Source organism: Bos grunniens, chromosome 7 (genome assembly GCF_055505025.1).
Source record: "Bos grunniens cultivar Pamir isolate PY7600 chromosome 7, Bosgru_T2T1.0, whole genome shotgun sequence".
NCBI classification, from domain to species: domain Eukaryota; kingdom Metazoa; phylum Chordata; class Mammalia; order Artiodactyla; family Bovidae; genus Bos; species Bos grunniens.
In genome coordinates, this window is record NC_141171.1 from 103868792 (window position 1) to 103894914 (window position 26123).

The 26123-nt window shown below is 37.5% G+C and overlaps 1 protein-coding gene across 9 annotated transcripts in view; it reads left to right on the top strand.

Moving 5' to 3' along the window:
- LOC147370072 (uncharacterized) overlaps positions 1-26123 on the top strand; it is a 204243-nt gene that overhangs the window by 170636 nt on the left and 7484 nt on the right. For 6 of the 9 annotated variants that reach the window (XR_015168641.1, XR_015168642.1, XR_015168643.1 and 3 more), the window contains one exon: positions 13516-14728. The exons of the other annotated variants lie outside the window; for them this stretch is intronic. The gene's annotated coding sequence lies outside the window, so the exon portion shown is untranslated. Of the gene's footprint in view, positions 1-13515; positions 14729-26123 lie in introns of those variants that run through there. 9 annotated transcript variants of the gene reach the window in all.

The following is a 26123-nucleotide window of genomic DNA, read 5'->3' on the forward strand; positions in this document are numbered from 1 at the left end:
ACGTCATTCATTTCACTTGTCTGCAATCTTAGTCATTTCCATATTTTATTTTTAAAGTATAATGTCTTTCTGAGTGGCTGAATTTTAATGTATACTTACAGTACTGACATCTATAGGCCAGCTTCTATTTCGTTTTTGTTTTTTTTTTTGTATATATTCACCACAATGATTAACGCCTTTTGTTTGCCTCTGAGTAAGAGTTGATTATTTTAGCACAAAACCTTCCAAAACTGCTATGTCTCATACTCCTCTAAAGACCACGGATTTGTTTTTTCTAATAAGTAATTTAGATTCCAAATCCCTGGACCAAGTTGACTGTGACCTTCTTGCATGTATGCCATGTGGAAATCACCACGGGAACAGACTGCTGAACCAAAGGCAAACAAACAGAGCTGGATTGCTGCCTCCTCATAAATCTGAACTTGCGGTCAGTGTACAGCAGCCAAGTCATCGTGTGTATTCAGACAGGGTGTATGGCAGGCAGCTGAGAGGAGAAGATGGTATACTCTAAATATTATGCTAAGTTTTAATTAATTAGAAGCCATAATATTTACAGATGCTCTAAAATAGACTGGCTTATATAAAAACCATAATTTTAAAATGCCTTATTGAAAATTCTAAAAAAATAATCACATCAGCTTCATTTTGCTGTGGAGATTTTTTTTTAAATCTGGTTTGTAGTTTTTTCACTAAGTTTATTTTATTTTACTATTCCTTAGCAGTTTATATTTCAGACATCATTCTATGATGGTGGGAAACTTTGGCTTCTATTTACTACCCTCAGACAGCATAATTTTGCACTGAGACTTTAAACATGTATCATCTTGTCACATCTGATGTCAGGATTGATCTGTCAGAAGTGTCTTTGCCTATGTGGAAATTACAGTGTAATTTACTTTTAGTTTTGGGGAAAAAAAAAAAAAAACTTGTATAAATGCTTTTTTTAGTCTTACTAAATATGCTGATCAACTACTTTCCTTAAAGACTTTCCATTTGAGGCACTAGAAGTAGGATTTATCAGTACAAATTCAGTTTGAGACATATGTCATACTAAACTCTCCAGATAGATTGTGAATCTACTTCACTGAATGAAGACATCAAAAATTAAGTGACCTCAGATTCGTTAGCTCAGCGACTCTCGGCTTTAGCACAATGTCCCATGCGTGGTCATTGACTTAATTTTGAAGCATTTCACTCCATGACTGCCATGTAATTCATGAGATTGTGGGTTTTATTTTGTTTTGCTCACTATTTTACTTCTAGGGCAGGGACTAGCACCTTGTATATAGGTGCTCAGTAAATAAGAGACTTTAAAGTTAAGTCTTGTAAGATAAATGCTGGTGGTTAATTTTGTTTCCACATTTCAATAGAAGCTTTTAAAATGCAATCTAAGATTTTTTTTAATTATGTTGAGAAGTTATTAAGAGCAATATCTGAAATTTTAAGGTAGAACTGAAGATAGCCCCAAAACAAAACATAAACCTGAGAAAGAAATTGGGAAGAAGGAGAGAGTGTTGACAACATTCGGGTTGTGAGAAATGGTGAGCGCAACATGCTTTTAGTCTTAGAAATCTAAAGTTGGGAATTCCCTGGTGGTCCAACGGTTAGGATGTTCACTGCCAGAGGCCCAGGTTCGACCCCTGGTTGAAAACTAATCCCACAAGACGTACAACTCCCCCCTCACCCGTCCCCCCAAAAATTCAAAGTTATCACCGCTCTTGTTTAAGAAATATGATTTTATAGTTAAACATAAAACAACAACAACAACAAGAAACCCTCCACCAGATGTATTGTCCTTCTAGCCCAGTGTTGACCAAAGGGAGGCATCACGTGGGTGATTCGTAAGCTAGCACTATGCGTGACACCCCCAGGGCAGATTCTTGGAGCAGACTCTCGTGGCCTACTGTTTCATTTCCGATGGAGTCTCTTAGCCTGTACAAAAGGAGAGGAACCAGCTTCACCTCTGTTATAACGGCGACCAAGGCCTCCAAGTGATCTAGAAACAGGAGTTTTACCATTGACCTCCACGGTTATCCCCTATGGACAGTCCGTGGGAAACATAATTGCCGATTCTATTTTTTAAAACCAGAGAGAGCTATGTTTTAAAGATTGCATCAGTCAGATTCTTCTCAGGAAAATAAAAACTCGGTGAATAGTTAAACAGAAAGCCTAATTTAAAGAATTTGTGGAAGAAGTATTAGCTGTAAGACTAGTAAAAGCAAAAGGAACCCTGATGTAACAAAGCAATAGAAAATTCTGGAAGCGACTAAAACCCATGGGGTTAAGTGAAGTGTTAGTCGCTCAGTTGTGTCCAGCTCTGTGCGACCTCATAAACTGTAGCCCGCCAGGCTCCTCCATCCATGGGATTCTCCAGGCAAGAATACTGCAGTGGGTTGCCATTTCCTTCTTCAAGGGATTTTCCCGACACAGGGAGAGAACCTGAGTCTCCTGCATTGCAGGCAGATTCTTTACCATCTGAGCCATCCGGGCAGCCCATGGGGTTAGGAAAGTAACTTTCGGGAATTATCAGAATTAGAAACATGGAGACTGCACCTTGGAGTTTACTCAAGTCTTTGAGAGAAGGCCAGGGGCCAGCTGCTTTTGGCATTCCAGGAACTTAGAGAATACTAACTACACAGCCTAGAGACTTAGACCTCTGGGTAGAGAGCAACTAAGCTGACCAGGCAGCAGCAGATTAGAACCAATTGTTTTTTCAAGTTCTGTTGATGAGGGTGAAGCCCCTGAAAACAAGGAAACAAGAAGTCAGTCTCTTCTTTCCATTTCTGACTCTGAGTTAGCCTCTAGTAGCCCCTGGAGGAGAATCTATTAATAGGCCAGCTAGTGCAAAGAAAATTAGGTTACACAGTTTTAACAATAGCACAACATTGCCACAAAACATTGTAAATGAATGAATTTGAGGCTTAGTAATATTAGCTTAATAACTGATACAGATTTGGAAGTTTACAGTTAGCAGTTTCTCCTATCTATCTAGGGAACAACCCCAAACCACAAGAGAATAAGATCAGAAAACTAGCTCATTTTCAAAGGAGTAACAAATAAGTAACCAAATAGATGGAACTTTCCCAAGAGGTATGGTGGTTTCAGTGGAAAAAGAATGGAGATTTGTTTTGGTTGCAGTTCTCAGAAAAGTCTGAAAACTGACAAAGTAAAATGTTACCAAGATGAAGGACAGCCAAAACATTGATTTGTAGCGTTGACAAATGCTCTGGAACTTGAAAAATACTGAGGAAAAAAAAAAAAGGTATGAAGTAAAGTGGGGAAATCCCTCAGACAGGCAATATAAATATAATATATATATATATATATATATATATAGAGAGAGAGAGAGAGAGAGAGAGAGAGAGAGAGAGAGGTATGAGTAGTATGAGTAATGAAGTAAGACTTAGCTTATCAATACTGCTTTGTATCTGCCTCTATCTATTGACGGAGAGAAGTACTAAAAAAAAAAAAAAAAACATACTCAGTTTAGGAGTAAAGGTATACTCTTGCCCTTATGGATCAGATATAAATGGATGTCACTGGAGAAAGGGCACCTTATTCAGATAAGTAACCAAAAGGAAACCGGCATCGGATATTTCCTAAAAATAAAGAAAAGGAACCAGAAAAACACACACACACACACACACACGAGGTATTTAACAACAAAATATGTTTTAAAATCATATAATCATCTAAATAGCTTTGAACAGAAGGAGAGAAAAAGTTCAGTTCAGTGGCTCAGTCATGTCGGACTTTGCGAACCCATGGACTGCAGCATGCCAGGCTTCCTGCCCATCACCAACTCCTAGAGCTTACTCAAACTCATGCCCATAGAGTCACTGAGACCATCCAACCATCTTATCCTCTGTCGTCCCCTTCTCCCTTCCTCAATCTTTCCCAGCATCAGGGGCTTTTCCAAGAGTCAGTTCTTTGCATCAGGTGGCCAAAGTATTGGAGTTTCAGCTTCAGCATCAGTCCTTCCAATGAATATTCAGGACTGATTTCCTTTAGGATGGACTGGTTGGATTTCCTTGCAGTCCAAGGGACTCTCAAGAGTCTTCTCCAACACCACAGTTCAAAAGCATCAATTCTTCGGCACTCAGCTTTCTTTATAATCCAAATCTCACATCCACACATGACCACTGGAAAAATCAAAGCTTTGACTAAACAGAGCTTTGTTGGCAAAGTGATGCCTCTGCTTTTCAATATGCTGTCTCGGTTGGTCATAACTTTTATTTCAAGGAGCAAATGTCTCTTAATTCCATGACTGTAGTCACTATCTGCAGTGATTTTGGAGCCCCCTAAAATAAAGTCTGTCACTGTTTCCACTATTTCCCCATCTATCTGCCATGAAGTGATGGTACCAGATGCCACGATCTTCGTTTTCTGAATGTTGAGCTTTAAGCCAACTTTTTCACTCTCCTCTTTCACTTTGATCAAGAAGCTCTTTAATTCTTTGCTTGCTTCCATAAGGGTGGTGTCATCTGCATATCTGAGGCTATTGATATTTCTTTCGGCAATCTTGATTCAAGCTTGGGCTTCATCCAGCGCAGCATTTCTCATGATGTACTCTGCATAGAAGTTAAATAAGCAGGGTGACAATATACAGTCTTGACTTAATCCTTTCCTAATTTGGAACCAGTCTGTTGTTCCATGTCCAGTTCTAACTGTTGCTTCTTGACCTACATACAGATTTCTGAAAAGGCAGGTCAGGTGGACTGGTATTCTAATCTCTTTAAGAATTTTCCACAGTTTGGTGGGATGATTTGGGAGAATGGCATTGAAACATGTATATTATCATATGTGAAATGAATCGCCAGTCCAGGTTCAATGCATGATACAGGATGCTCGGGGCTGGTGCACTGGGATGACCCAGAGGGATGGTACGGGGAGGGAGGAGGGAGGGGGGTTCAGGATGGGGAACACATGTACACTCGTGGTGGATTCATGTCAATGTATGGCAAAACCAATACAATATTGTAAAGTAATTATCCTCCAATAAAAATTAAAAAATTTATATTAAAAAAAATTTTTTTCCACAGTTCGTTGTGATCCACACAGTCAAAGGCTTTGGCATAGTCAGTAAAGCAGAAGTAGATGTTTTTCTGGAACTCTCTTGATTTTTCAATGATCCAACATATGTTGGCAATTTGATCTCTGGTTCCTCTGACTTTTCTAAATCCAGCTTGAACATCTGGACGTTCATGGTTCACATACTGTTGAAGCCTGGCTTGAAGAAGTTTGAGCATTACTTTGCTAGGGTGTGAGATGAGTGCAATTGTGCAGTAGTTTGAACATTCTTTGGCATTGCCTTTCTCTGGTATTGGAATGAAAGCTGACCTTTTCCAGTCCTGTTGCCCCTACTGAGTTTTCCATATTTGCTGACATATTGCATGCAGCACTTTCACAGCACAATGTTTTAGGATTTGCAATTGTTCAACTGGAATGTTTGGCCTTAGATCAAACAACAGAGAGGGAATACATCTCCACCGATCACCAGAAAATTGGATTAAAGATGTATTGAGCATGGCCCCACTCATCAGAGCAAGACCCAGTTTCCCCCTCAGTCAGTCTTTCCCATCAGGAAGCTTCCAAAAGCTGCTTATCTTCTCCATCAGAGGGCAGACAGACTGAAAACCACAATCACAGAAAACTAACCCATCTGATCCCATAGGCCACAGACTTGTCTAACTCAATGAAACTATGAGCCATGCCTTGTAAGGCCACCCAAGATAAGGGGTCATTTTGGAGAGTTCCTAGAAAATGTGGCCCACTGGAGAAGGGAATGGCAAGCCACTTCAGTGTCCTTGCCTTGAAAACCCCTTGAATGGTATGAAAAGGCAGAAAGATAGGACACTGAAAGATTAACTCCCCAGGTCAGTAGGTGCCCAATATGCTACTGGAGATCAGTGGAGAAATAACTCCAGAAAGAATGAAGGAATGGCACCAAAGCAAAAACAACACCCAGTTGTGAATGTGACTGGTGATAAAAGTAAAGTCTGATGCTATAAAGAGAACACTGCATAGGGACTTGGAATGTCAGGTCCATGAATCACGGCAAATTGGACGTGGTCACACAGGAGATGGCCAGAGTGAACATCGACATTTTAGGAATTAGTGAACTAAAATGGACTGGAATGGGTGAATGTAACTCAGATGACCGTTATATCTACTACTCTGGGCAAGAATCCCTAAGAAGAAATGGAGAAGCCATCATAGTCAAGAAAAGAGTCCAAAATGTAGTACTTGGATGTAATCTCAAAAATGGCAATGATCTCTGTTCGTTTCCAAGGCAAACCATTCAGTATCATAATAATCCAAGTCTATGCCCGGACCATTAATGCTGAAATAGCTGAAGTTGAATGGTTCTATGAAGACCTACAAGACCTTCTAGAACTAACACCAAAAAAGCTGTCCTTTTCATCATAGGGGATTGGAATGCAAAAGCAAGAAGTCAAGAGATACCTGTAGTAACAGGCAAATTTGGCCTTGGAGTACAGAATGAAGCAAGGCAAAGGCTAACAGAGTTTTGCCAAGAGAACACACTGCGAACACCTTCTTTCAATAACACAAGAGAAGACTCTACACATGGACATCACCAGATGGTCAATATCGAAATCAGATTGATTATATTCTTTGTAGCCAAAGATGGAGAAGTTCTATACAGTCAGCAAAAACAAGACCAGGAGCTGACTGTGGCTCAGATCATGAACTCCTATTGCCACATTCAGATTTAAGTTGAAGAAAGCAGGAAAAACCACCAGACCATTCAGGTATGACCTAAATCAAATCCCTTACAATTATTCAGTGGAAGTGAAAAATAGATTCAAGGAATTAGATCTGATAGAGTTCCTGAAGAACTATGTATAGAGGTTCATGACATTGTACAAGAAGCAGTGATCAAGACCATCCCCAAGACAAAGAAGTGCAAAAAGGCAAAATGGTTGTCTGAGGAGGCCTTACAAATAGTTGAGGAAAGAGGAGAAAATAAAGGCAATGGAGAAAAGGAAAGATACACCCATTTGAATGCAGAGTTCCAAAGAATAGCAAGGAGAGATAAGAAAGCCATCCTCAGTGATCAATGCAAAGAAATAGAGGAAAACAATAGAATGGGGAAGACTAGAGATCCCTTAAAGAAAATTAGAAATACCAAGGAAACATTTCATGCAAAGATGGGCTCAATAAAGGACAGAAATGGTATGGACCTAACAGAAGCAGAAGGTATTCAGAAGAGATGGCAAGAATACACTGAAGAACTATACAAAACAGATTTTCATGACCCAGATAACCACGATGGTGTGATCACTCACCTAGAGCCAGAATTTCTGGAATGTGAGGTCACGTGGGTCTTAGGAATCATCACTACAATCAAAGCTACTGGAGGTGATGGAATTCCACTTGAGCTTTTTCAAATCGTAAGAGAAAAGCTGAGAGACTAATTTTCTTTTGTGCTCTTAGAAAAGATTTAATAGACACTTTTTCAAGCAACATAGGAGTCAGATATACAAAGCTATAGAGTTAAATACTGGCAATAAATATGGACAAATTCAAATTAATCAAAAGAATAAGTATTTATGCTATGCATTCATGCATGCACTCAAAGGAAAACACAAAAGCAAAACTCCTTGGTTCCATGAAAATGCACAGCTCAAGAAAATATGAGAGGATAAAAAATACAGGTAGCTGGCCTATCAGTAATGAACACAGACTGTAAAACCACTGAAAGAAAAAATTCTTATTAGATAATAAAACTTTAAAACTTTTATAGTACTAAAAATGTGACGTATACTGTTTTAAGGGCTTTACTTCATTTGAGTGTAATTTCAAAAAATGAAAACAAGTAAGCAAACAAAAAACAAAGAAAAATTTTTACAAGGTGTTATTGATCTTTTATTTCTACTTTTATGGTTGGAAGGCTCTAAGGCACAGTGAGCTTAAGTAAGTTGCCCAAAGTCAGATAGCAGATCAGCAGTGAAAAAGAGGTAAATTTCTAACAAGCCACATATAAATTGGCAATAATTTTACAAAGTCCAAAGATTGTCTTTTTTTTTTAAATATTGGAATGCATGAATTCAATTTTTATCAATGTTCAGTTTTACTGTTTTTTTTTTTTTTTAACGAGTATTTGTATGTACATGAATATATTACTTTTTGGGTCTACTGAATGGATACCTTTTTAATACATTATACTGAATTTTAACATGTCTAATATATTTTAGATATACAAAGCTTTTTAGCAAAGTAACCTTCTAGTCTTAAAGGTTAGGGAAATAAAATAGTAAAAAATTGAATTTGATCCCATTTTAAGATTGAGCTTCCCAACAAAAATTATTTTTTAAAAATGATATAGTGCATTTGTAATCAGAGCCCAGTGTCTTACCTAAGAAGCCTCATTATTTTTCATTAGGCAAAATCCCACTCTGGGCTTTGTGCATGTCACACTTCTAAGCAATTTATTTAGAAAAACACAAATAAAATAAGAGGCTAAGTTATCTAAAGTAGTTACAAACTAAAAAAAAAAAAAAAGTATGCTCTTAATTCCTGACAAGATTGAATTTAGAAAAAAAAAATCACACATTAAAGTCTTTAATTAAAAGCTGATTACTTAATTTTCAGGAATTGCATTCACCAATTTTAATACTACTAAAAATTTCTATAAATTTGTGATTTAATAAATTATGGTGGTAAGGTACTTCAGTTATGTCCAAATCTTGGGGACCCCATCGACTAGCCCACCAGGCTCCTCTGTCCATGGAATTCTCCAGGCAAGAATATTGGAATGGGTCGCCATGCCCTCCTCTAGGGGATCTTCCTGACCCAGGGACTGAGCCTGCATGTCTTCTGTGTCCTGCATTGACGGGTGGATTCTTTACCACTAGTGCCACCTGGCAAGCTTAATACATTATACTCAACGTAATGGGCAAGTGTTTGCCTGCCTGGGCTGACACTGGGTTTCCGGGTGGTTGTAGGTCCTTTGCACGTGTTGCTATGGCCCATAGTGACTGACCTTTCTGGGTTGTGAAGAGTCCTGGCCCAGCTGTGGTGCTAAGGCCCTGGCCAGGGCTGGGTATTCCCTCTCCTTTCCCCAGGAGTGGGTCTGGGGAAGACCCTGAGCTTAGGAGAAGGTTCTGTTTGTGAACCTGTCTACTCACTAATATGTATTTGTAGCCCCACAGTTGTATACTGTCACCCTGCTTATTTAATGTATACACAGAGTACATCATGAGAAACGCTGGGCTGGAAGAAGCACAAGCTGGAATCAAGATTGCCGGGAGAAATATCCATAACCTCAGATATGCAGATGACACCACCCTTATGGCAGAAAGTGAAGAGGAACTAAAGAGCCTCTTGATGAAGGTGAAAGAGGAGAGTGAAAAAGTTGGCTTAAAACTCAACATTCAGAAAACGAAGATCATGGCATCTGGTCCCATCACTTCATGGGAAATAGATGGGGAAACAGTGTCAGACTTTATTCTGGGGGGCTCCAAAATCACTGCAGATGGTGATTGCAGCCATGAAATTAAAAGACACTTACTCCTTGGAAGGAAAGTTATGACCAACCTAGATAGCATATTCAAAAGCAGAGACATTGCTTTGCCAACAAAGGTCCGTCTAGTCAAGGCTCTGGTTTTTCCTGTGGTCATGTATGGATGTGAGGGTTGGACTGTGAAGAAAGCTGAGCGCTGAAGAATTGATGCTTTTGAACTGTGGTGTTGGAGAAGACTCTTGAGAGTCCCTTGGACTGCAAGGAGATCCAACCAGTCCATTCTAAGGAGATCAGCCATGGGATTTCTTTGGAAGGAATGATGCTAAAGCTGAAACTCCAGTATTTGGCCACCTGGTGCAAAGAGTTGACTCATTGGAAAAGACTCTGATGCTGGGAGGGATTGAGGGCAGGAGGAGAAGGGGACTACAGAGGATTAGAGGGCTGGATGGCATCACCGACTCGGTGGACGGGAGTCTGAGTGAACTCCGGGAGTTGGTGATGGACAGGGAGGCTTGGCATGCTGCGATTCATGGGGTCGCAAAGAGTCGGACATGAAAGCAACTGAACTGAACTGAACTGAATCAGTACCTGCCTTGCATTCTGGGACACGCACAAGGCAGTGAGAAATCTGAGTCGCCAGGCAGGGATTCTCAGCTGAGATCCAGTGAGCTGACACTCTATCTTGCTTGAACTTGCTCTGTAAACAGGCAGTCTTTTTTGCAGTTTACTTAGTGTCACAGTTTTCACTTTTTTTTTTTTTTTTTTACTTTTAGTGGGCAATTCTGCTGCTTTATAACGACCCCCAAGCACAGTGAGGAACCTAGTGTCTGTGTTCCTAAGGCCGAGAAGGATGCCATGTGCCTTAGGAGAAAAATAAGCCTGTTAGATAAACTCCATTCAGGCATGAGTTATAGCACTATTGACTGTGAGGTCAGTGTTAATGAATCAACAATATATATTAAATAAGGGGTTCTAAACAGAGACACATGTATAACACAGTTAAATATTGATCTATGGATGAAACGTTTTGACCAGAGGCTTTCAAGAACCTAACCCTGGATTTTCGCTAAGTGTAGTTGTTCAGTTTTCACCAATGCAGTGGTCATAGTGACTTTGCAGAACATGACTATCACATATAACAAGATTCAACTGTGTATGAATAGAGACAAAAAAAGAGACTGGAATTACAAGAGGACTTTTTTTTTTTTATAGTCAATTGATTTTTGACCAAGATTTTTCAATGGAAAAGCTAAAATTTTTTTCAGTAAATGGTTCTGGAACAATAAAATATCCTTTATTAAAAATATATATTTTTCGATAACCTGGATGAACCTGGAGGTCAGTGGGTTAAGTGAAATGAGCCAGAAACAAAGGCTACATAATACCACTGATGTGTGGAAACTAAAACAATCAAGCTCATAGTAGAAGTGGAGAGTGGACAGTGTAGCTGTCAGTCACTGGGGGAGGGGAAAGCGAGACACCATTAGCCAAAGAGTACAAATTCAGTTACACAAAATAAAGAAGGCCTGGAGGTCTGGACAGCATAGCATCTACATTTAATAATGTTATATTACACTCATAAAAATTCAGTAAAAGTGCAGCTCTTTTTTAATGGCTCTATCACAAAATAATAATAATGTTAATAATAATATTAAAACATAAAAGAGCAGGAGGAAACTTTGGAAGGTGTCAGATATGTTTATAGTGTAAATTTTGGTAATGGTTTTGCTAGTGTGTAGTTATTTATACATTCATCAACTTGTATATATTAATTATATGTAGCTTTTTGTATGATGAAAAATTTTAAAACTATACTTTCATATGCATAAGATTTGTGATGACTATATATTTTTATTAGCTTAATCAAGAAAATAAAATACCTATACATATACAAATATTTTTAATCCTTCTTCACATCATGCACAAAACCAATTTGGGATGGATATTAGACCTAAATGCAAAAGCAGAAACTATAAATCTTCTTAAAGGAAACTTAAAAGAATATCATCATGACCTTTACCAAGCAAAGATTTTTTTAGATAGAACCCAGAAAGCACTAACCATAAAAGAGAAAAAGAAAAGTAAAATAGACTTAAGATTAAATTATTTTCTGAAGACCCAGTTCAGAAAATGAATACTAAAGACATAAAACAGGAGAAATATTTGAAATATGTACATGTGGCAATATAGAAAGTGAAAGAAAAGAAAGTGAAGTCACTCAGTTGTACCCGACTCTTTGCAACCCCATGGATAGTAGCCTACACCAAGCTCCTCCATCCATGGGATTTTCAAGACAAGAGTACTGGAGTGGGTTGCCATTTCCTTCTCCAGGGAATCTTCCCAACCCAGGGATCAAACCCAGGTCTCTCACATTGTAGACAGATGCTTTACTATCTGAGCCAATATATAAAGGATGATAATAATTAAAGGAACTAAAACAAATTAAAAAACCACCAACAGCAGCAAATTAAAGGTGAGTGAAAGACTGAAGCACCCACTCAAACAATTGAACATTAGAATGGTCACAGCACATAACATTCATTTCACATCATTCATTATGGAAAAAATGCAAATTACAACACAGTACCATTTTAGACTTCATAGAATGGCTAAATGTAAGAAGACTCACAAAACAATTGCTTCAGGATTACAAAGCAATTACATTTTTCATAATTTACTAATGAGAATGCTGAAATTGTGCAACTACTTCAAAATTTGTTTTTTGATTTCTTATAATTATACACTTACCCTCTAACAAAGCAATTAAATTCCTAGGCATTTACCCCAAAGAAATTTAAAAATCCAAAAAATTATTATGCAAGAAAATCCACAGCTTCTTAAATATTAATTGCCCCTAATTATAAATATCCCAACTTTCCATCAACAGGGAAAGGAATAAACATAATTTGATTATATGTATATGCATTATTATTATTATATACAGCATATGTAATATTATGTAGAGCATATATAATATATAAACTGCTACTCAGCAATAGAAAGGAACAAACTGATACAGGCAACATGAATGGATTGCAAAGACATGTTAAATCTGTTCAAAGGAGAACTGACTGCATTTATATGAAGTTCAAGAACATGACAAATGCATTCATGATCAAAATTGAACAGAGGTTGCATCAGGATGTCAGAGAACGGGTTAATTGGCATAAGTTACCAGACACATCTCTGGGTGACAGATGATCCGTTACTTGATTAGAATCTGCATTATAGTGGATCAGATGGTAAAGAAACTGCCCGTAGTGCAGGAGATGCAGGTTCAATCCCTGGGTTGGGAAGATCCCCTGGAGAGGGAAATGGCTACCCACTCCAGTCTTCTTGCCTGGAAAACCCATGGACAGAGAGCCTGGTGGGCTTCAGTCAATGCAGTTGCAGAGTCAGGAATGACTGAGTGACAAACACTTAACCCTCCATAGTTGTATAAATTAGCCAAGACTGACTGAATCTTGCAAACCACTACATGTGTCCATTATAATTTTTGCCTTATACAACAACTTGGACTGTCTCTGTGGCTTATTTTCAACAAAGAAACTTCAATGAGATCGCACACCTGTTTGTTAAACCAAAACAAAATTTTTCTACAACATGTTTATATTCCTACCTCTTCTAGTGACATACACTTCAGCCATCATTCACACTGGGCCAATTCTCCCATTTCTGTTAAAAAAAAAAAAAAAAATACTTGAAGTACCTGCATTTTCTATGATGCCTTTAACTGAGTCTTTGCCCATATAGTTTCTTGGGCCTAGAATTTCTTCCTCAGTTGGGACCTTTTCACCAACAGGACTGCTTCTCATGTTTTAAGTTTTAGCTCAGGAGTCAACTTAGGGAAGTCACATTATTCTCAATAAATTAGAGGGTCCTGCCTATCCTCCTACGGTGTTTTTGTCCCCAAGTACACTTCAAATTATGGAGGAAAATAATATATTTTATTTTTATTTCTAGAATTTCAACTGCATATAGCTTCTCATAACCAAAAATGAATAAACTCATTCCTTTCTATTGCCTAGGTGCTTTTGAGCCAATACTCATCTCAGGTTATGGCAGAGACAACCACTGGACTCAACATTTCTGCCCTCTTTGGCTATGCCATGCATTGTCAACATTCTTCATTGGACTACCCAGCAAGAAATTGAATAGCAATCTTTTATATCAAATGTAAGATGCAGGACCAAATATTGACATTCTTTTCCTCTTCTTTCTTATGGTCACTCTACAGGTGAACTCATCCTCTGACCTTTAATACTATATATTACTCCAAAATTTATATCTCTAGTTTTGTGCTTCCTATGAGCTCCAGATTCATATTGAAGTGACTCTTAAACACCTTGACTAGCAGGTATCTCATTTCTTGTTTGAAAACACAGTCTTACTGTGTGAACACTCTTGGAAAACCTATTTCTCACAAAGAGTCCTCCATCTCGATAAGGGATACCACAGTTTACACCGTTTTCAGCTGTAAAATCTAGGTGTCATGGTGGATCCCTCTCTCTGTCTACACTTCATATCAAAGTCACCCTCAAGCCCTTTTGTCCCAAATTCCAAATTCCGAACCTAATAATTGATCAAAAAATCCACAACTCCTTCCTTAGCCCAAGCTAGCTACCATCTTTAGCTGAAACTGCAGAAATAGCCTGGTTCCCATGCTCCCAAGCTCTAACCAACACCCTGCAATCCCATACACGTAGACCAGATAAAGTAACCTTTGTAAAACATAAGCCATATTTTGTCCCTCCAGTTCTCAGTACCATCCAGTGATTGGCATGGCTTTGCATGATCTGCTCTCTGCTTGGTTTTCTGACTTAACCTTTTTTTTTTTTTAAACTCTTATCTTAGCTCACTCCCCAATAGGCACGCTGGTTTTCCGACTGCATCTTAAATATGCCATTCAAATTCCATCTGGAATATATTTACTTATAATTTGTTTAGCCCATTAATACTTTATTAAAGTTTTTGTGGAAATGTCTCAAGAATGATTTTCTTTGTAGCCTCTCTGAAACAGCTCTTCTGCAAGCTCTTCTGCTTATTTCTAAGCAGTGTTATAAAATAGGAAATTATATTATGTGATTTATTTGCATGCTTTTATCTTTTATGGTCTCATTCTAAACTTGAGAGCAAAGGCCAAGGCTTTAGCCATTTGTGTGTTACTGCTTACCCAGTGTCACAGCCAGTCCTTACACAGGTGAGGCTTCATAACTGGGCCTTCTCACCCTCTGATTCCGCCTCTTGCCCAGTAATTAATATTTCCTCAACACATTTTGATTGTATTAGCTTTATATTTCCAGTCATGTAGAAAGTCACTGTGATAAATTTTACTATATACTATCATCTACTGAAAAATATCATTAAAAGATGAACACTGCAAGAAACTCAGTTACTTTAAAATACTTGTGTAAAATAAGATTTTGAACTATATTATAATAATACACTAACTCCAGTATAAAAAACATAGTCCTGTTTCCTAGAGAAATTACAAAAATTCATTAGAAAAAAATGTTAAAATTGGATCTAGAACAGAGGTTAAATGGTTATTAAAATCAAGGTTTTTAGTGATTCTAGTGCCAAGCATTATGCTCTTAATATCATTTTTCCCAAAACAAATGTTGATAATAGTTAAAATATACTTCCATAACTATTTTTCATAAATATTCTTCATAAATCAAGTCTAACACACATTTATTTAGATATTTTTTACACAAAGAGGGTATGTAGAAGTAAAAGATATTCTCTTCCAGTACCTCTTTTTGAATATTCATGTCTTACAGACTGATATCTTTAGTGTTATTCCTCCTTACTCTTCTAAGGTAGCCAAAATGTCTGTCTTTGCAGTGCTTTGCCTGCTTCTGTTAGGGTATCATGGATTGCTTAAATAGTGAAATGTTCATCACTCAGTCGTGTTCAACTCTGCAACCCCATGGACTGTAGCCTGCCAGGCTCCTCTCTTCATGGAATTCTCCAGGTAAACACAGAAGTGGGTAGCCATCCCCTTCTTCTAGGGATCTTCATGACGCAAGGATCAAACCTGTGTCTCCTACTTGGCAGGCAGGTTCTTTACCACTCTACCGCCCTGGGGAGTCCCTATTTTATATACAGTAGTGTGTATATATTAATCCCAATCTCCCAGTTTATCCCTCCTCCCCCATCCCCTGGCATCTACAAACTTGTTTTGTACATACATGACTCTACTTCTGTTTCATAAATAAATTCATTTGTCGCCTTACTTTTAGATTCCGTAGATAAGCATTATCATATGATATTTGTCTTTTTGTGGTATTTTGTTTGCTGATTCCTGAGAAAGTATGTCTTTACTTGAAATAGATGATTGATATATTTTCCCATTTGTCACTTTCTTGCATATTTTTATGAGATTTGTTTCTATCTAGAAAATTCCCATTTATTATATTTTAATTGCTTTTTTATCTTTTATCATTTCAAGGTTTGGGTTTGTTTAAAGAGTGTTTCCCTATTCCTAATATATGTAAAACTAGATACTCCAATATTTTGTTCTAGCACTTTCATTGCTTCATTTTTAACTTTTGGATTATTACCCACCTAGCATTTCATATTGTATAAGAAGTGCAGTAGGCGTTTATTTATATATATATTTTTTCTTTTTTTTTTCTAATTTTATTTTATTTTTAAACTTTACATAATTGTATTAGTTTTGCCAAATATCAAAATGAATCCGCCACAGGTATACATGTGTTCCCCATCCCGAACCCTCCTCCCTCCTCCCTCCCCATACCATCCCTCTGGGCCGTCCCAGTGCACCAGCCCCAAGCATCCAGCATCGTGCATCGAACCTGGACTGGCAACTCGTTTCCTACATGATATTTACATGTTTCATGTTTCCATTTCAATGTGATTTAAAAATCAAACACATATTTTGACATTATATTCCAGCACCAATACTGTTCCAGAATGCAAAAAAAAAAAAAAGAAATGAGACAGCTTTTATTTATATTTTTTGTTTCTTCATCTATCATGATCCATAAGGCTGAACCTCATGTATTAAAACAACCCACTTGAAATGGGTTCCCTCCAATTTGAAGTAATCTGATATTCAACTAGTGCATCCATATAGGAATGTCACTTATCTCATGTCTCTGCATTCTATTTCATTGATCTTGCTGTAAAATCACAAAGGTGATCAGAAATGATTTAAGATTTAACTGCAAATTTGACTTATGGAAATGCAAGGCCGTATTAAGTATTCTTACATACAGGTGTTTTTAGATCATTTTTGGATGTTTATTTTTATATACTCTTTATTATTTTCTATTTTGTCTTTTTATTTTCTTCCAATTTTATTAAGATGTAACTGACATACAGCATTCTATAAATTTAAGATGTACTGTAGGTGTGTGCATCAGTCACTCAGTTGTGTCCAACTGTTTGCAACCCCATGGACTGTAGCCCACCAGGCTCCTCTGTCCATGTAATTCTCTAGGCAGGAATACTGGAGTGGGCTGTCATTTCCTTCTCCAGGGGATGATCCAGACTCAGGGATCTAACCCAGGTTTCCTGCATTGCAGGGAGATTCTTTACCATCTGAGCCATCTTCACTTATGTATATCATGAAGAGATTCTGAGAATAAGTTTAGTGAACATACATTATATCATTTAGATATGAAATTAAGGAAATAGAAAAAGTATTTTCCTTTGTGATGGGAGACTCTTACTGTATACCCTGTTCAGTTCAGTGCAGTCACTCCGTCATGTCCAGCTGTTTGCAACCCCATGAACTGCAGCACACCAGGGCCTCCCTGTCCATCACCAACTCCTGGAGTCCACCCAAACCCATCTCCATTGAGTCGGTGATGCCATCCAAACATCTCATCCTCTGCCGTCCCCTCTCCTCCTGCCCTTAATCTTTCCCAGCATCAGGGTCTTTTCCAAAGAGTCAGTTCTTTGCATCAGGTGGCCAAAGTACTGGAGTTTCAGCTTCAACATCAGTCCTTCCAGTGAACACCCAGGACTGATCTCCTTTAGGATGGACTGGTTGGATCTCCTCGCAGTCCATGGGACTCTCAAGAGTCTTCTCCAACACCACAGTTCAAAAACATCAATTCTTTGGTGCTCAGCTTTCTTCACAGTCCAACTCTCACATCCATACATGACTACTGGAAAAACCATAGCCTAAAGTAGACGGACCTTTGTTGGCAAAGTAATGTCTCTGCTTTTTAATATACTCTCTAGGTTGGTCATAACTTTCCTTCCAAGGAGTAAGCGTCTTTTAATTTCATGGCTGCAATCAACATCTGCAGTGATTTTGGAGCCTAGAAAAATAAAGTCTACCACTGTTTCCACTGTTTCCCCATCTATTTGCTATGAAGTGATGAGACCAGATGCCATGATCTTATTTTCTGAATGTTGAGCTTTAAGCCAACTTTTTCACTCTCCTCTTTCACTTTCATCAAGAGGCTCTTTAATTCCTCTTCACTTTCTGCCATAAGGGTGGTGTCATCTGCATATCTGAGGTTATCGATATCTCTCCTGGCAATCTTGATTCCAGCTTGTGCTTCCTCCAGCCCAGCGTTTCGCATGATGTGCTCTGCATATAAGTCAAATAAGTAGGGTGACAATATATAGCCTTGACGTACTCCTTTCCCTATTTGGAACCAGTCTGCTATTCCATGTCCAGTTCTAACTGTTGCTTCCTGATCTGCATATGCATTTCTCAAGAGGCAGGTCAGGGGGTCTGGTATTCCCATCTCTTTCAGAATTTTCCACAGTTTATTGTAATCCACAGTCAAAGGCTTTGGCATAGTCAATAAAGCAGAAATAGATGTTTTTCTGGAACTCTCTTGCTTTTTCGATGATCCAGCAGATGTTGGCAATTTGATCTCTTGTTCCTCTGCCTTTTGTAAAACAAGCTTGATCATCCGGAAATTCAGGGTTCACATATTGCTGAAGCCTGGCTTGGAGAATTTTAAGCATTACTTTACTAGCATTTAAGCATTACTTTACTATACTCTGTTAAACAACTTTCATATATAACACATAGCAGTGTTATTTGTATTTATCAAGTTATACATTATATTTTAACGGGTAATTTGTACTTTTGACTACTTTCCTTCAATTTTCCCCTCCTACGTCCTGTTTCCTACTTGGCAGGAGGTTAACCTCTTTTGTTAAGCACAAATCTTTTCTCTTCTGTTTTACGAGCTTAGCTCATTTGTCTTTGAAGTGCAATTGACCTATAATGTTATGTTTGTCCCTGTGACACAACAGAGTGATTAAGTATTTCTTACAGTTCATGATAGTCATCCCAATAAGTCATTATTGTATGACACCAAAGATATTACATAATTGTTGTCTATATTCCCTACACTACCTGTTTTATATCTGTAGTTCATTTTCCATATATTGATTTTGTATCCTGAAACGTTACTGAATTCATTGATGAGTCCTTTTAGTTTATTAGTAACATCTTTAGGATTTTCTACATATAATATCATTTCATCTGCAAATAGTGACAGTCTTATGTCTTTCTTTCCAATTGGAATTATTTTTATTTCTTATTGCTGTGACTAAGACTTCTAATACTATGTTGAATAAAAATTGTGAGTGGGCGTTTTCATCTTGTTCCTGATCTTGAAGGAAATGATTTTAGCTTTTCACCATCAAGTATGGTATTAGTTGCAGACTTATCATACATGGCCTTTATTATGTTGAAGTATGTTCCCTCTATATACTTTGTTGGAGTTTTGTTATAAATGGATGTTGAATTTTGTCAAAAGCTTGTTCTGCATCTATTGAGATGATTGCATCATTTTTATTCTTTAATTTATGTGCATCACATTGATTGATGAATACTGAGCTATCTCTGTGTCTCTGGTGTAAATCCCACTTGATCATGGTACATAATCCTTTTAATTTGTTGTTAAATTTGATTTGCTGACTTCTTTTTGAGGATTTATGCATCTGTATCCTATTGACCTGTAAAGAATCTAAACATAACACTAAAGATAGTCATCTAGTTCTTTCGATTCCTGGTTCAATGTAACCATATTCAGTATTAACTATTTCAGCATCTGTGCCTCAAAAGAATTTTTAGTTTATGTGCTAATCATTATGGTGTTTGTGTGTTTTATTTTGTTTTTGGAGATACTTGCTTATTGGTAAAAATATATGAAAAACCATTATTGGTGAGGAAATGAAAGATTCAGAAAGTCAAAATGATTCAAAGATTCATTATTATATTATGGGAATATGTCCCCAAACTTCATTTGTCCTCTTTGTTCAAGAAATATGAAAATCTGCTTTTTATTTCTAATCTAGGGAGTCTAAGGAGTTTCTTTTCATTCTAGCTCAAAAGTTGCAAGAACAAAAGATTTCCCCATTGCAGAGGAAACAGAATAAGATAAACAGGAAGTCTGAGAATGTGTGTCTGCCCAGTAATAGAAATTGGGAGAGAGAGACAGAGGGAAAGGAAACTACTGTGGCTGTAGCTTCTAAATTAAATTACAGTGTCTATGTGTCTTGTAATTATTGTTTCTTGAAATATTCTTCATCCCTTGAAAATGCTGAACATTTTACCCACACTTGAGGCCTTTCATTCATATTGCGGAGGGAGGATTCTGGGGCTTTATTCCTTCCTTTTCAGGAAGGAATAAAGAAAGTAGAGTTAAATCATTTTTGAAATCTAGCACAACAAATCACAGAAAATTGCCTTAGTTAGTTCAGGAATAACTTGATGGTTATTTAGTGCAGCTCTAGAAAAATGATAACTTGCCACCTTAGAAGCAGAGACCACTTCCTCCCTTCCCAACCAACTTTTCCTTTTGATTTGAACTTTCCTGGTTGTATCTTATTTCTCCCTATTTTCTGCTAATGATAATACTAATTTAGTATAATTTTGACCACTTTCATTTTATGGTTTCTAGTGTCAGGGGAGTGTGTAATGTCCTCAGTTCTGTCTCGCTGCAGCAAAGATTTGAAATAATGGAACAGTGTTGCAGTTCTGTTACAGCTCAGAGTTTTATTTGGCAAATAAAGGATAGTACACCCTTGAAGCATGAGGGCAGGCCCACCTCAAAGGAGAGGCCTCAATCCCTCTTGGGTTTCTCTTTTTATACGTTTGTCTCCTCCCCCGCCACCCCCCTCAGACCCTCCCTTGAGCCTGCCCTATGCAAACTGGGCTAGCAAAGAAGGGGGTATGTTTGCTTCACCTGAAGCTCTCACTCTGGCCCCACCCCTGGATTTTCTTTTCTTCCATTTTCATGAGCTTTTCTCTTTATTTGTCTTTTAGCCTCTGCTATTTTGGACTCCTTTTTTCTATTATAACAACCTAACATTAACCTGAAAGATGATGCTGTGAAAGTGCTGCACTCCATATGCCAGCACATTTGGAAAATTCAGCAGTGGCCACAGGACTGGAAAAGGTCAGTTTTCATTCCAATCCCAAAGAAAGGCAATGCCAAAGAATGCTCAAACTACCGCACAATTGCACTCATCTCACATGCTAGTAAAGGAATGCTCAAAATTCTCCAAGCCAGGCTTCAACAATACGTGAACCGTGATCTTCCTGATGTTCAAGCTGGTTTTAGAAAAGGCAGAGGAACTAGAGATCAAATTCCCAACATCCGCTGGATCATGGAAAAAGCAAGAGAGCTCCAGAAAAACATCTATTTGTGCTTTATTGACTATGCCAAAGCCTTTGACTGTGTGGATCACAATAAACTGTGGGAAATTCTGAAAGAGATGGGAATACCAGACCACTTGATCTGCCTCTTGAGAAATCTGTATGCAGGTCAGGAAGCAACAGTTAGAACTGGACATGGAACAACAGACTGGTTCCAAATAGGAAAAGAGTACGTCAAGGCTGTATATTGTCACCCTGCTTATTTAACTTATATGCAGAGTACATCATGAGAAACGCTGGGCTGGAAGAAGCACAAGCTGGAATCAAGATTGCATGGAGAAATATCCATAACCTCAGATATGCAGATGACACCACCCTTATGGCAGAAAGTGAAGAGGAATTAAAGAGCCTCTTGATGAAAGTGAAAGAGGAGAGTGAAAAAGTTGGCTTAAAGCTCAACATTCAGAAAACAAAGATCATGGCATCCAGTCCCATCACTTCATGGGAAATAGATGGGGAAACAGTGAAAACAGTGTCAGACTTTATTTTTTTGGGCTCCAAAATCACTGCAGATGGTGACTGCAGCCATGAAATAAAAAATGCTTACTCCTTGGAAGGAAAGTTATGACCAACCTAGATAGCATATTAAAAAGCAGAGACATTACTTTGCCAGCAAAGGTCTGTCTAGTCAAGGCTCTGGTTTTTCCAGTGGTCATGTATGGATGTGAGAGTTGGACTGTGAAGAAAGCTGAGCACCGAAGAATTGATGCTTTTGAACTGTGGTGTTGGAGAAGACTCTTGAGAGTCCCTTGGACTGCAAGGAGATCCAACTGGTCCATTCTGAAGGAGATCAGCCCTGGGATTTCTTTGGAGGGAATGATGCTAAAGCTGAAACTCCAGTACTTTGGCCACCTCATGCGAAGCGTTGATTCATTGGAAAGGACTCTGATGCTGGAAGGGATTGGCGGCTGCAGGAGAAGGGGAGAACAGAGGTTGATATGGCTGGATGGCATCAATGACTCAATGGACGTGAGTCTGATTGAACTCCGGGAGTTGGTGATGGACAGGGAGGCCTGGTGTGCTGCGATTCATGGGGTTGCAAAGAGTCAGACAAGACTGAGCGACTGAACTGACTGAACACTAGTTAAATGACATAATGAAAAAGAAAAAATTGTACCAGATAGAGTTAAACAGGCAATGGACACTTTATTCAAGAATATTGCAATAAGGGAAAGCGTCTAGAACATAATCTGAACTCAACTTTAGTGAAACAAAAAACAAGAGAACGGTTGAATTTTTAAGAATCTGGATGGGATCAATCATACGTTACCTGTGTCTGCTAACTGACCTTACTCAGAGGAAAAGTAAATGTTTTCCTGTCTCTTGACAGGAGGCTGCTTTAGCACTTGCAGTTAAGTTCAAGTTCGAGTTAGGCTTTTATGCTGCCACAGAAACTTGGAAAGAGGAACCCTGTCTTCTTTGATGATTACATTTGAAAAGGATGGTGTCTTGGTTCTCCAGAAAGATATTCCTGGATTGTAGACCTGGATAGAAGCTTTCAAAAGATTTATTTATGTCTCAAAGAATTAAAAAATTTACAATTACAGGATTTTGTCTAAAGTAGAGGAGGAAAAGAGAGGTCGGAAACCTAAAGTCATGAAAAAACCTGTATAAAATTTAGTGAAGCTGGAGGGGAACATTATGGTCCTATCTGCCAGGAGGCATAATCTCTCAGGGGTATTTATCTACATAGGTTCATTTTTTGATGATTTATTTTTACATTGGTTCAGGGCAAAAAATATATCACATCATTTTCCTATCTGGAATCAAAAAACATATGTAGTATATTTTATAATCTAGCACACGTCAAATAATTATATTTCTTTTTCTCTGTGATAGCAGTATATGCATGGAATCTCATGGTGAGAAAGGTGAAGAGGTTCTAAATTAGGAGAAAGTATAAAGCAATGTAGAAGAGACTCATGCATTTTGCACACAGGAAGCGGAAATACAGGAATCGGCCCCTTCTTTCTTTTTAGTTCCTTTCTAAAGGAACTGAAGTGTTGGTGCCACTCTCCTGCCTCTTTGTCTGTCCTGTGTGTCTCAGGTTTGAGTGACAATGCAGGAGATGTGATTACAGTGGCTACTCACTGGCTAGTGGCATGTGTTACCGTTGAGTACAGACTTTACATTAACCCCTGTGTGGGATGCTGAGTTTTGTGTTTCTAAAGATGGCAGAGTTGGGACCAAGAGGAAAAACCTTGTTGTTGTTATTTAGTTGCTAAGCCAGGTCTGATTCTTTGTGACCCCACGGGCTGTAGCTTGCCAGGCTCCTCTGTCCATGGGATTTCTTAGGCAAGAATGGTTGCCATGTCCTTCTCAAGGGGATCTTCCTGACCCAGGGATTGAACCTGCATGTCCTGCGTTGGCAGATGGATTCTTTACCACTAAGCCAAAAGCCCCTCTAAAAGCCTAATGCTGAGCAAAGCTACTTGCAATTTCCTTTGCAAAGCCTAGTACAGTCTTCACTAAGAAAGATTGTTGTTTTTATAAGGAATTACCTACTTGGAAGAGATTAGGGCTTTAGCGGTCTTTTAGAGTATTAGTTAGTTGTCTAAAATTCATTGTAAAGATAATGTATACCTGCACGTAACCTTCCTAATATTCATGAATTGTTACTTTTTCTTGCTTGTCATTAATAAAACCATACCCAGCCTGGAAAAATAATACTATCAACATCACCAGGATACATCAATTGTCTAGTTTATTGGCCTAACTTCTAGACAAGCCATAGACAAGGAAATCATATTATATGAACTTATATGTACCCGGTTTAGCTAGAATAAAAATTTGTATTCCTAGTATGAACATTGTATGCCTACAATCCAGTAGTTATAATTAGATTTTTCATAGTCATCACCTGAGTAAAATCCCCAGTTACATACAGCTGACTGCCGTTCCTGGTCTTCATAAGAATGATTTTTAGTGGAGTTCATTGTGTTTTCAAAAAGTCCTTTGGACTATGATAATGTATGCCCCTTGGTTAGGAATTGCAATACTATTTTAAATCGGTATTTTGCATAAATACTGATGTGTGAATTTGCTAAATAGTAGTCAGTAATCACTGTGAGAAGAAATCAAGTGAAAGTCCTTTGCTTCCTATACATTCCTTTAATGTTCATATATTGTGAATCAGGATACAGTTATTCAAAATACCATCAGGAGGGAATTCCCTGGATCTCCAGGGTTAGGACGCTATGATTCCACTGTCAAGGGCCCAGTTCAATCCTTGATTGGAGAATTATAATAAGGCCCCATAAGCTACACACAAGGATCTCCCACACCACACCCCCTCCAAAAACAAAAAATCAGGTTATCATAAGAACATATTAGACCTCAAAAGTATCTCTCCTACAGTGATTTGGAATCACAAGCCTATTGAAATTGCTGTATTTTATTTAAAAGAAAAATGCAAAAATTACTGATTAAAAATTGAATGAGTAAAGAGATTATAAATCAATAACAGTTCTTCACAAAAATTTTGGATAGCACTCTGAAATGGAAAACCTAGGAAAACATTTATGAATGTTTATATGAAATAGTCCATTTTTTCTTGTCTAAAAGAATTTTAAATTAAGTTTCCCCCCCCCCCCCAAGCCCAAGGATAACTATACTCATTTAAATTAAATGCCTAGAGATGAATGTCCATCTGTTGAAACAAACACAAGAATAAAATAAGATTGGTAAGCAGCATAAATAATTCATTGACTCATTTATCAATAAATTTTTTAAGCACTTAGCATATACAGATCACTAAGTAAAATTGTGTTAGATACTACTACCTATTAAAGGTTTATAGCTTCTGCTTTCAAGAGCTTATATTCTAGAAAAGCAGTTATATTTTCACAGTATAGCATCATACAGTTGATAATATAAAATAATGACATCAAGTATAAAAACAATAGATATATATTATAGGAATTGGTTTTTTACATACACTTTTCATGACAAAATAGTAAAGCAAGACTCCCACTAGAGAATGAAATAAAGTTTATTTCTTATTACAGAAGCAGTTAGTAAAAATATATAATTTTAAAAACACACAATTTATACTATTTCATATTGTTATATTAACTACAGTTTATACAACTGATACAGATAAAAGTTGCAAGATGAATTTTGAAAAAAAAAATGGTACCATAAAAGTATTTATACTATATCTATCAAGGATAATACATGCCTAGGAAAAAATTACTAGCTTGAGAATTTAAGTTTCAAAATGCAGTACATGTTGTCCTATAACCCTTAGGCTGATTTTCCAGCAGTAAATGGAGATTTTTAAAGGGAATGAATGCCCAGTTGCCTGTGAGTCAAAGAACTATCAGAACTTTATAACTTAAAACAAATCATCTCCAAAATGTTTTTAGTTATAGAACATGTTTTTTTTTTCTTCTAATCTTCAATCATCCCATTTTTCTGAATTGTGGTTATACTTTTTTATTCTATAAATTTGAGTGAGTCTTAAATGAACATACTTAGAATATTCAGTGTCTTTCAATTTCCACTCTGCCTGCTTCTTTTCCCTGGGCTAACTTTGCATAAATAGCTCAAAGACTGTTCATTAGAAACATATTTTATGAAAAAGAAATATTTTATATTAAAAAAATGAAAATGTCTACAAAACCCATTTTTTTCTTAAAATGAACATAATGGATTTTCAATGTCACTGCTCAAAAAAATAATAATACTGATGATATTGCCATTGGAGTGATATCTTAAATTACTTCCATAAATTTCAATCTAAATAGACGTATCAGGCCAAAGAGTCCTCAAAATCAATTATGCCATAAGAAGTCCCCTTGAAATCTGTATATAAAGAGCCTACATTTTCTAAAGAGATTAGATGAGGAAGATAAAATTTAAAGGAAAAAGAAAGTAGAATTCACCTATCTGAAATACACAAGCTAGCTTGAGTAGTCTCAAGGAAAGAGACAATAATAAGGTGGAAAGGAAGGTCCTACAGTCAGCATA